Source organism: Castanea sativa, chromosome 7 (assembly GCF_040712315.1).
Source record: "Castanea sativa cultivar Marrone di Chiusa Pesio chromosome 7, ASM4071231v1".
NCBI lineage: Eukaryota > Viridiplantae > Streptophyta > Magnoliopsida > Fagales > Fagaceae > Castanea > Castanea sativa.
Window position 1 is genome coordinate 42,405,694 of NC_134019.1, and position 13,505 is coordinate 42,419,198.

Genomic DNA, 13,505 nt, shown 5'->3' on the forward strand with positions numbered 1-13,505 from the left:
TTTTTGCATATCTGATGTGAATTACATGCTAAATAAGCATTAAAATTCCATATTTATTCTTATAACGTGCTTCAAAAATCCTTGATCTACTATGTTGCTCTTACGCTGTCTAATTTTGATAGACTTGATATTGGAAGCACATGAGCAGCTCAGGGTTGTCTAGTAGACTTTGCTAGAAGAACTGCCTTCTGACACATCCTCAATTCCCATTGCATTAAATTGAAAATAATTTAATTCAGTAGCTCAAGCTTCTTTGACAAATAGAATGACCAAGCTTAAACATATAATCGTAAGCTTTAAATACTCAACCTGACCGAGCTCTTTTACAATCCTAACATTACTATATTAAATTTTGGGAAACATGAACTCATACAAATAAATGAAATTTTGATAAAGCCTGTAAATCCAAACCTATACCTTTGGAAGGCAACATTTGAAAATAATTAGGGCAGCCACCTTCCATCATTTTAAGTAGTACATTTGGTTTAGAAACATAAGAAAGGTTAAATTGCATATATTTCATCATCGTTATACTTTAAAATGTTTCACTTTAATCCATCTACTTTCAAAAATTTTCCTAAAAGGTTCATATGCTATTCAACAACACCCCTCAAAAAAAAAAAAAAGATAAAGAAAGAAAGGGAGCCATATCAATTTTGTTCTTCATTTCTCCAAAAATTTTCTGTGATAGGAAATGCGTCAGGATTGATATGGATAGGCCAAAATTCTAGGACATTAAGGTGCCCATCCACGTATTCAATATATTCATTCTTCAAGCAACTTTCTTACCAGTTACAATCCCAATGTCCTCTTTCTGGGATCTCTGTTTCTTTCCAGCCCTAAAGAATCCCACACATGAACAATTGAGCACCCAGGCTATCAAATCAAAACTCATTCTTCTTTAGTACTGCCCCCAGCTAAATTTTCTACAGATCCATTAGCACTAAATTAATCCTTAAAGCCATATTTAATTGAATCACAATCTGATTCCGAATCTGTGTACTTAGATGCTGTTTCTGGCAATGTTGGATCATGAATTGATCGGTATTGAATTGATTTCAAGAAGTTGAAATAGGCATACTTGATATCAAACTGCATATCATACCCTGCAAACATATCTTTATCTTAGTATCTACAAACATATTAAAGCTAAACCTGCAAGGGGGAGAAAAAAGCTTGATCCTCACAATAATTTATGCGATAGTCCGCCCTCCAGCATCTAGACTCTGCCTAACGTGATGAAACGACATACTTGGCCTGCATCAACCCCATCTCATCAGCCTTGAAATTACCACAAATCTATTAAATTAGGAGAAAGTGCCATATCAAAGAATAGGATTCCATGTTAAGAATTCAACTTACAGCCACAAAAATCCAAAGTTCTTTCTTCTAATGACTAGTTACCACCCTCTTTTCTTTTGTAATATTGGTTACGTTCAAATGCTCAAATAACTACAAAATTAATGCTTCTCCTTAGGATCCTAAGCAGACGGAGGCATCATTGAATTCAGGTATACTGTAGAGATTTCCATTGACACTAACTCATCTATTCTTAACATAGATATGCAATGATCGATATACAAGGGAAGAAAAAAATGATAAAATAAAAAATTCAGGTAGAAGTTTTAGTATACCACAACTTGCCCTTAACAATAATTTACACTTCAATAAATTTGATGGAAGCATATTCCATCAAACTAGAATTGTTAGATTTTTTAAATTTTTTTTAGGACACGCTTCTTGTATAGTTGCAAGGTAGTAAGCTAGTCCACACATATCCTATACCAAGCACATCCATACTAAAGATCTGTCTAACAACATCCCATGCAGTATCAATGCTGAGTCATGTCCAACATGGGTACTTCACCCATACCTTGTGTGCATGTGAGAACCATTGTGAAGCCTTTGCGATGCTGTCCACTTGGTTTGTTTCAACCAGCTTTTAATTCTGTTTGCTGCATTGTAAGGGTTAGAATGGGTCAACCAATTCATTTTAAGTTGATAGCTCAATCTAGTATTTCCTAAAAGCTAGTGATTTGGTCTGCTATTTATCACATAATCAACTATCCTAGTTCCTGCCTCTAAAACCACTCAAATCCCTATTAGAACATCCCTGTTGCAGGCCTATCCAACAATACCTTACACCCACATTGAGGCAGTGCTGGGTCCAACATAAAATTTCGCCCATAATGAAATGTACATGTGACAGAACTGTTAACATACCATTGCTACTATGATCTTTGCTGCATTGTTTGGTTCATATTGTATGAATCAGTCCTTTTAAGTTTTCTCTGTGAGTCAAAACCTCAATTTGAACCTGCCGAACAACTAGGGAATGATCTGCTATTCATCACCATTTAATTTATACTAGTTTATACCCAGCACCATCCTCTTTTCATCCACATAAACCAACATGGCTTCTTTGTCAAAATTACCATAAATCAGGTTTTGTCAAACTTAAATTAATGCACTCAATCTATGTCTATATAGAGCAGGATTTAAAAAAAAGCATGCAAAGATTTTTTTTATAAAAAAAAAAAACAACATTTAGCCAGCTCCACCCTCCCCCCCTCTAGAAAAAAGAAAAGAAAAGCACACCATTAAAAACTTTTTGAATGTCAGGAATCGAGAGAACAATCCTAGGTTGGCATTATTTTGCCGTTACAAGTAGTGTCTACCTGTGTTTTATCAAAAGTCTACCTGTGCGTTTTGGTTTCACTATGTGATCTGAGCTATTTTATACTGCAAAGACATCTTATGTGAATTGCTCTAATTACTTTGTTCTGACTATCTACCATAATAGTTTTATGCTAATTGTGTTTAGTGGTTGACTAACTATAAAAGAGAGAGGGAGGAGCTCAAAAAGGAAGGAAAGCCAGTAAGTTTTCTTTTATCAAATAATTCTAAAGTATTACGCTATTTATAATAACTAGTAAGTTTCCCGTGCGATGCACGGATACTGTTGTAATGTTTTATATAAATTTGTTTTTGGAAAATATTAGACATATATTATCGCATATTTATTATAAAACTTTGTTAGTAATGAGTTCATCATAAAAAGTAACAATTATAAATTGCTCACATATATCTATTATAATTATTTTATTCAAGTAATGAACAATAATTAAAACAACTTAGAGTAATATTGTATAATAAAAGTTGATAAAAGCATATTAATTCATTTTATATTATTGATTTTTATTATATGATGTAATAAAAAGCTTCATTACAATTTTTTTCTTCAATCTTTGTTATTAAGGTATGGTGATGCTTGTTATCATCATCAGTTTCTCTATCTTCAACGTTTGAAGTTTAATCCGTCCATATTTGTTCAATTTTTGAGTTTTCATTATTTTTTTTCCTTTTGTTGCATCATTTGCTATCAAGAGATTCTTAATTGGATCTTTTAAAGTTTGGACTTTGTCGCTAAGATTTTTCATAGTATTTGCATTTATATTAAATTTCAATGGTGTTACAGTTTTTTGTAAATATTTTTATTTTTTATTTTTGTTAATTTTGGAATAGTGCAGCAAAAAGAATTAATATAGCATATTAAATTGTGTATTTTTTTTTTCCTTCCATACCTTTTTATCATTTGAAAGTGCATAAAAAATCTTAGCAACTATGTAATTTTCAAAACCATCATTTAGATTAAATTCATTCAAATGAAGTAGATAAATCCATTTTTTCCCTAATTTTTTTTTTCAAATCATGTGGAATTTGTTCTCCAATATCAATATTTTTACAATAATTTAAATAAGTTGTACCTCAGTTTATTTTTCAGCAAAATATCTTGTAGATTCAATTAGGATTTTCTCGGCATCTCAATCAAATATTACAAAATTTGTTTTGATGGTTGCATTAAAAACTTCAATTTGAATCATGTATCTGAAGTAGTTTGTAATTGTATATATATAGTAGTTATAGTGAGATAAATATATTATAAATATTTGGAGAGTATGTAGTTAATGTGAGTGCCTCTAACTTTGGGATAGAAAGATTTTTTTTTTTTTTTTTCACATTTTGCATACCAAAATGATTTTTCTTGTGGTTTGATATTCCTTTCACAAAGTACGCATAAAATATAATACCAACTGTGGGGGGTAAAAATGTTTAAATAAACGTTTGGGCTCTGGACTTGGTTAGTTGGTACAAGTCTGTCTAATTAGGGGTTCTAGGTCCACAGGTCAGTTTGCACTATAATGGTTCGAGGAGTTGTCCGAGGAGGAGTATCTCCTCGGACAGGTCCAGTGAATGCCATGGGATTTGCTAAACAGTTTAGAGATAGAATTCTAAAAGATCTGTTGGGTAAAGGTGTAGTCCAAGCACCCGTTAGAGGAAGGAACGAGTGAGAAATATCTGAGGAAAAAGCTGCTACCACCGCATTAAAGGCCCTGCATCTACCTTCCTGGCCGCATTAATAAAGAAATGACCTCTGAACAATAGCATTCAGCTTTCCAGCTATTGTTTGAAGACTTTAAGAAGGTGGTGGATGGGACAAGTATCTGAAAAAAAATCTGTGTTACATGTGGACGGATCAGGGAAGAAGAAGAATGATATAAGAAGATGAAAGATATAAGAAGACGAGAGAGGAGAGAAAAAATGGGCTCTTTTTTTTTGGAAGCTAAGAAATTGTAATCTTTTACTAAGAAAAAGAAAGACTATACAATTTGTCCTTGGATGATTAGAGGAGGGTTTTTTGTTACATTCATCTATTACTTGCATAGACTGCGGCATTCTAGCCTGTTGATCAACTTTCCAACATCTCAAACCTAGGTTTCAAACCCATACTCTACAAATTTCATTGTATAAGGCTCTTTAGGCCTGAGCCCATCACTTGTTTTTGAGTTTGGGTACAAATTGTGCACTTACACCAACTTATTGTTGTATCAATATTACTTATTATTGCAATACCCAAGTAGTTCACATCTTGCAATGAACTTTGAAATTAATATGTATTATTTTTTTAATGTAAATAACATGATGTATGATTATTTTTTTACGTAAATGATGAGTATAAATTGAAATGATTAACAAACTTGTTTCATAGGATCTTATTCAATGTATTTTATCTTTACTATTGTCTTCATAATATTTAAAGATAAATCCTCCTATGAAAATCTTTTTGCATATATTTTTGGTATTTCTTGTATAGGATCATGTTTTTTACCATTCCTATCATTGAATTTAAAAAAAAAAAAATTAAGTTAATGGCATTTTGTGAGATAGTATATGATATTTATTAGACTTTTTTGTTATTATAAATTTTAGAAATATGTATTTGTTAATTATTTCAGCAACCTTAGGGATTTTAAGATTTATATATATTTTTGTTGCACTGGTCAATGACAGAGAATTAGTCTGCATAAATTGCATAGAACATTATTAATAGACAAAAGCATATTGAATTGAAAGTGGGGAAAAATGAAGACATGATTTCATGAGGATGAGATTTTCTAAAAGTATCACTTATACGTGAAGGAGGAAGAAGAGAGTTTGTAAGAGGGTAACAGTTTTTGCTTTGATTTACACGTGGAAATGGCCAAACTTGGGTCATAATATGTAAGGTAAGAACGGACTTGAGTTTTTCATAAGGTTTGGTCTACTTTTAAAAGGTAGTTTATTTTATAGTGAATTAATTTTGGTCTAATGGGTCTAATTGTCAAGAACAGCTCATATTTTATATAATAGTAAAAAGAAGTTACTATGATCAATTGGGTAACAGTAAAATTTTTTTAATAAAAAGAGGTAAAAAATGCTAAATTTATATAATAATAAAATAAGTTACTATGATCTATTGGGTGATGATTAAAAAAACTTAATGAAAAAAGGTAAAAAAGGTTAAATGCAATATTAGAGTGCCACGTAGTAGGACAGTAAAAAAAAAAGTTACTATGATCTATTGGGTAATAGTAAAAAAAACTTAATAAAAAGAGATAAAAAATGTTAAATTTATATAATAGTACAAATAAGTTACTATGATTTATTGGGTAACGGTGAAAAAACCTTAATGAAGAAAAGTAAAAAATGTTAAATGCAATATTAGAGTACCACGTGGCAGGACCTCATGCACTCTCACATGAGGTTGGGTAACAGTAAAAAAAACCTTAATAAAAAGAGGTAAAAAAATGCTAAATTTATATAATAGTAAAAATAAGTTACTATGATCTATTGGGTAATGGTTAAAAAAATTTAATGAAAAAAAGGTTAAATGCAATATTAGAGTGCCACGTAGCAGGACAGTAAAAAAGAGTTACTATGATCTATTGGGTAACAGTAAAAAAAACTTAATAAAAAGAGGTAAAAAATGCTAAATTTATATAATAGTAAAAATAAGTTACTATAATCTATTGGGTAACAGTTAAAAAAACTTAATGAAAAAATGTAAAAAAGGTTAAATGCAATATTAGAGTACCACGTGGCAGGACCTCATACACTCTCACATGAGGTCTCTGCTTTTATATATATATATATATATTGATTATAAAAAAAAATCTCAAGTATTAAGCTTAGTTGATTACAAGATTTTATGAACTTTCCTGTTTTAGCTCTTAATTGGATGCTGATAATTATAGAAAACGATGGAAAATGATGTACAAACTTTTAATACACTCCACGACAAATAAAATGAGATTTTTTTAGAAAAAATTGATAAGTAAGAAGAGTAATTAAAAAAATTACGAAGTAGTCAAATAGTAAAAGCAAAATGACGGAAGAAAGAAAGAAAAAACAGAAAATTAAGTACAGGAGAGAAGAGAGCTTATAAGTAATGGAAGGGAATCACTAGATGTGAGTTTCCAGGCCTTAGACTAGTCAAACATATAACCACAAAATGAAGCAAGCAACTGGTCTCATGAACTATCCACATCCCCAAACAGGTGTCTATTACCACATCCTCAAACATGCGTCTTAAAATGAGAATTTTTTTTATAAGTAATTCAACATCATGAATATAAAAACTAGCACTTATAATGCAAAAATAAATCCCTTTTTCTGTAAATAACGTCATAGAAAAGAAATATATATTATTCTAGAACTTCTAAAAGGTAACACACTTATAAAAATAAAAAAACAATTATGGTCATCAAATCTGTTGAAATTGGTGATAAAAAAAATCCGGTGCAAATTCTTAGATCTGACTCTGATTCTCTAATGCAACACATTTTCAAAGAGAAAACAACAAGAGAACAATTGGATAATGATGCAGGAAAATATACCCCTTCCCTTTTTCTATTTGAAAACCAATTGTGGATTTTCAATCACAAAACAAAGTTCAGAAGCAATTTGAGTCACTAAATTATTAAATGTGGCGCCAAGGAAATTTTATTTTATTATGGTTTTATTTAATTTTAGAAGCCAACTGTATTTTATAATTGATCAATTGGATTTAATTTAGGTCTTATTAATGAGTTATGCTCTTCGTATTTTATTATAATTTTCTAGAGACAAGGGTATTTTTATAATTAAAAATTGGGATGTCCCTTTTTTTTTTTTTTTTTTTTGGATAAGAAACAATTGGGCTTTCCTGAATCAATTAGAATTAAAGTTTAGTAATCTATATAAGTACACTATTGTACTCCAATGAACAAAAGTAGAAAAAAATCTAGAAAATTAAAACTTGGTGCTGATTCCTAGCTTTTGCTTTCTCTTAATTGGTGTCAATTTCAAGCGATTGGTTCAAATGTTCTAACTGTTTTTCAGTTTTATTCAAGAGTCCTAGCGGGACAATGATTGCTTTGATACTAAAGTTTATGCAGGACATAAGGTTCTCAAAAAATTTAGCGGGGTAAGAAGAAATAGACAAAAAGGATACACCTAGGAATCAACGTCTAGGGTTACTTCAAGGAATATTAAGTTAGGGGAAAGGGGATACAAAATCTCGGAGCAAGTGCCTAGGGTTGCTTGGAGTTAGCACCAAGCAGGGGGGAAAAGGTTGTTTGGAGTAGACAAAAGCAATCTAAATTTAGCCCCACCATCAATTGTAATTATGATAAATCAGGTCCAAGAAAATCAACCAACATCAATTGAACATCTAGTGTCCACACCACCTAGTCTTTGAGGAAAAAGGATTGGGAATGGCCTATATAAATAATTTTATATATTTTTCTGAGATAGTTAGAGAGATTGAGTTTGATAAATTCATCACGTTCTTTATAGCTAGAAGTTTGTGATTATCGAGGCTTTATTTGTTCCTTTTATTCTTCAATTCATCATTTTTCATACTAAAAGCCTACAAAGTTCTCCAATTTTGTGAAACCAAGTATTTGTAAGTCCTTAAACATCAAACCCCATAAAAGAAAACTTTGGAAAATTGTAGTACTCTTTCAAATCCCTACTCCCCTTAAGGGGAGTATTGAGGTCTAGATTATCAAGAAATCTAATCTAGGGTTGAATATTCTTAAACATCCTTGTCCTTTTAAACAGGCAAAAGGTTTCAGGGGTTGGGCGGGGATGGGGGGGGGGGTGTTTGGTGAGATTAGAAGCAATCTAGATGGTTGATACATGGCAGATAAATAAGGGGTGGGGGGCATAAAATGAAAAAAAGAAAAGAATGAGAAGATGTCATATGGGTGAGATATGAAGATCAAATATGCATCAGGTATTACTTAACAAGTGAAAAATTGAAGGCTATTTGAAGAGAGGGAAAAAAAAATAAGCAGCACAAAACAAAATGAAATCAGTACTAACAGGAACTTTCGGGCAAAAAAAAAAAAAAAAAAATCTCGACTATAGAGACATGACTATAAAAAGATAAAGAGAAAGGACAACCCCTTCCATCTTTAAAGCCGTCTTATTCACAAATTGATGCCTGCACTTCACACTAACATATACACTTTTTTTTTTTGAAGGGAAGAAGAGGGAGAAAATGGGCCATTAGCCATAATTGCTCAAGAATATAGTTAGTAGGTACTGTTTGGAAAGTTAATATAATACTAACATCTCGAGTCTAAGAAGGGCGATTTTGGGGGCCAAAATCGAGTCTCAAAGACTCGATTTCCATGGTCTATCACGTTTGACGTGACATTTTATCCACGTGGTGTCCATCTGGAAATCTAGTCTTAGAGACTCGATTTACAAACCAATAAAATTTCAAGTCTCTCTCAAAAAAAAAAAATTAAGAAATCTCAGAAACTGGGTTGCGCGGCCTGGGTCGCGACCTGGGTCGTGCGCCTAGGTCGCGCGGCCTGGGTCCCGTGCCTGGGTCGTGACCTGGGTTGCGCGCTTGGGTCGTGACCTAGGTCGCGTGCCTGGGTCGCACTGCTGGGTCGGCGGCGATGGGCTGTGGTGGCTAAGCTTATGCAGGAAGCAGATGAACAAATGCATAGAGGCAAAAAGAAGGAGAAGGAAAATAAGAAAATTGAGTGTCAGATACTCGATTTCCAGGTGGAGTCTATGTGGAAAAAATGCCACATCAGACTTGATCCGACCATAAAAATCGAGTCTTTGAGACTCGATTTATAGGCCCAAAATCGAGTCTCTTAGACTCGAGATGTTAGTAAAAAATATAGTTTATAAACAGTACCTACTAATTATAATGTTTAAAAATTAATGTTAAATTCCCATTTTCGCCGAAGAAGAGGGTGGTTTGCAGTTTGGAACAGCATATACACCAAAAATTTATCTGATGATCTTTCGAAAATGCAACCATGCCACAACCAGAAATTGCCCACTGGAGGACACCAACTATATACTTACCTAATCAGCTTTCGAATTTTCCAAGCATCCCAAGACAAAAAAGGAGATCTTGAAAGTTTCAGAAAAAGGTATATAAACAGATTTAATGGGAAGTCTAGCTAATAGCAGCCAATTGTCGAAAATTTAATGATTCTGAGAGGCCGAGACAGCTTTTAGCTTAAGAAGCAAATTCACATTGCTGAATCAGAAACTACAAACTTCACATCCCATAAAAGAATTTAGCTTTGCAGGATCAGGTAGCTTTGATGAATCTCTTTCATTGAAACTTTATAAATGAAAATTGAATATTCAGAATAGTAGCAAAACTTACACTTTAAAGTCAATAGAGGAAGGCAAAGTGTTATCAATCATGCAAGACATCCTAGTTCATTCAAAATAAGTGATTATGCTGATTTTCTAATATAACTGTTGTAGATTTTATACTTAAGTATAATGACCCATTTGCTTGTTAATTTTAAACAAGGTAGGTTAATAAAAAGGTAGGTTATAGATATGTTCTTTGTCTCCTGGCTCTATTCAATGGGTCTGTGGATTATTATAGACAACTTCTTCTGCATTTTTTTTTTTTCTAAAAAATCACAAATTGACTCTAATAAGCATTACCTTTGTTTTGTTCTATTTTTTATTTCTTCAAATTTCACAGATAACTATTTTATCTCTTGGTATTTGTTGTTATGAGATGTAAAGCTTCGCGGACATGGAGCTGTTTGACGTGTGGCGAAGCGAAGCAGAGGTTGTTGTTGGATTGGTTGTTGTTGTTAGGGAATGGGACCAGTGCATCGGCGTTGCCGTGTGGGGTTAGGTGAATGGAGACGTTTGGAGAAGCGGAGAGTGATTGGGTGAGGTAGGTGTCTTGAGACCAAGAGGAGAGGGCGGGCCAGTGGAGAGTGGCGGAGGAGATTAGGCAGGGCTTGTTTTGAGAGACGTGTAGTCTCTTAGGAATTGGAGTGGGGTTGGAGGGGAGTTTAGGTGGTCTATTTCTGTGCTGTTTCCTAGACTCAGCTCCCTCACTTCCTCCCACAATGCCTCCAACTCTTTCTTCATTTTGTCTGCCCTTCTGCCTTCTGCCTTCTGCTGCCCCCTTTCAACTTTATTGTGATTTTGGGCTTGTCTGGATTAACTATTTTGGTACGTGTTGAAACAACAGTTTTCAGTTTTATTGAAAATATATGTGGGTGAAAAAGTATGTAAAAATACATGTAATATTGTTTAAAAATTGAAAATATGTGTTTAAACACATGTACCAAACATGCCCTAGAGCTTACATTCGTTTTGAAAATGCCATTTTAAAAAGAGAAGTGTTATGGTCTAGGAGGAAATTTGACATTTAACATGATTTTTGAAACGTTTAAGTTAGTAAACACATTTTTTTAAACTATTTTGTAAAGTATCTCGAGTTTGTGAGACTTGAGTTGGGTGACAAATCAAGTTTTGAGACTCACGTAGATCTGAAGAAGAAGATGATTGGACCAAAAAAGAAGAAGATCTAGAACATGGACTTGAAGAAGAAGTTAGAAGATCTAGAGAATGCAAGAACAATTACAACTTGAGTCTCTAGAGTTTCACACATTAAACTTGACTACTAACTAAGATGTTTAAAAATAATGCTAAATGCCAAAAAAATCTCTACGATTTGCATCATTTTTACAACAAATCATATGTGGTAAGTTATTGTTGGTTATATTTTGAACTTACCACTAAACTTATCTTTTTGTTTGCCAAACAACAATAAAATGTTTGAAAATATATTTAAAATTAATTTAAAAACTACAATATTGTTTAAAGTACAGACAAAGAGTTCAAATAAACTAGACATCCATAAAAATAGTTCAAATAAACAACATTCAACATCAAAAAGAACAACCAAATTAAAAAAATGATTTTCTTTTCCAGAGTGCATACTTGACATGTTTGTGTTCGTGTCAAGGTTGTGTCCATATCGGATGCGTGTTTGACACCAATACGTTAGCAATTTTGCCATGTCCTTACTTCCCATATTCCAAAACAAATCAAAGTGAGGTTTTGAAAGACAATTCTACCCAATGTTTCCAAAATAAAAAAAGACCCCCATATCTTCCTATTGCTTCTAGACAGAGATTACCCTATAATTTTAGTTAATTTTTTAGTTTCTCCATCTTTGGCATAGTGACTTTTGTTTCAAAGATAAACCCATTGTACACATCTAAAAAATGCACAAAGTGACTGCATATATGAACTCCACATAAGAGCACCACAACAGTGGTGCTAAAAAGCTATTTTTAGCACCACTATATATAAAAAGAGTGCTGCTATGTGGTGGTATAGGTAAATTTTTTACCTACATTGCTATAGTGCATAGCTATATATGGTTGTGCACTATAGCTGAAAGCTAAAAAAAAAAAAAAAATTACTTTTTCATTCTCCCTCCGTTTAAAATATTATTTGTTTGTTTAAAATATTATCCATTTAAAATTACTCTTGACTCTCTCAAACTCTCACCTTTGAACTCTTAAACTCTCTCAACTCTCACCTCTCTGTCTTACCGCCACTAGCCCACCGGAACCTCAACATCACCGGCCCACAGAAACTCAACGTCACTGGCCCACCTACTGACCCACTCCGTCAAAGTCCCAAGCCCCAAGTCCGAAGCTGACCCACGCCTTTGACCCCTTGCCACAGACCCATTTCGCTCACGTTGTTGACCCATTTTTGGGCTGCTTGGTTGCTTTTTTTTTTGTTTTTTTTTTAGTCCTGCTGTGGACTAGTGGTGGTGGTGATGGTTGTGGGTGTGGTTGTGGCTGATGGTGGAGGTAGTTGTGGTTGGTTACTGCAGTTTGTGGTGAATGTTTTTATTATTATTCTAATGAGTTATTTGTATTATTTTAATCAAATAGCTAAAATTATAGATCTATTGATGTTGGGTGCAAAGAGGTAAAATAGATAAAGTGACTCTTGTAGATGCCAAATAGCTAAATTTTTAGCTCCACTTTTGTAGATGCTCTAACTCAAATCTAGTTAGCAAAATAGAAATTCAAATCGTATAGCCCATAGTTATAATATAAAAAGAGGAGGTGAATTTGGTCTTTTACTTAGGGTTGCAATTGTTGTTTCATAGTTAGTAGTTGCAGTTTTAGCAATTTTTTCTAGGGTGGTCACTAAAGAACCTTAAATGAAGAGATAACTTGAATATATTAAGTTCACAAAAAAAAAGGCCAATAAAGTATTGCAATATTCTTCTATTAATAAAGAGAAAAAAAAAAAAAGACTGATAAGAAATAAAATGGGAATTGAGAATTCAAAATGACATTTCACTAAATAATTTCATAAGAAAAATATTTTGCTATATAGTTTTAAAATAAGTGATATTTACCCATTTTACCCCATTATACTCGTTGAAAGGGGAAAAAAATAACATTTCTTGAAACTATTATCAAACACTTTGCAGATAAATAGTGATGTGATAGTGCCATTGCAGAACACGTCATAGAACAAACACTAGTGTCAACGATATGCTGAAAAATAAAGAGAGAATCAAAGACCATGGAGAGAAGGTAAATAAACATACCTTGCTTCCATTGGGTTCTGAATGGTCATTCAATGTCTATTTTGAAGGGATTAACCTAGATTGATCTATCATTTGTGGGTTAAAGAGACATAGTTTAAAGAATGCAAGAGAGATGCAAAAAAGAAAAATGGGTTTTCCTCTTGATGATTTCTCCAAGTTGAATGGCGTTAGTGGTTTAACTTTAACGTTAGGATAGTCATAGATAGGAGGGGTTTTTGTGTTTTGAAAGACTAATTTAGGTTTGAATTAGTGGATTAATGAGTAA

The 13,505-nt window shown here is 32.8% G+C and overlaps 1 pseudogene; it reads left to right on the plus strand.

Annotated features, from left to right (window-relative positions):
- The window catches only part of LOC142643534 (SKP1-like protein 1A), a 65,898-nt pseudogene that overhangs the window by 45,024 nt on the left and 7,369 nt on the right, over nt 1–13,505 (plus strand).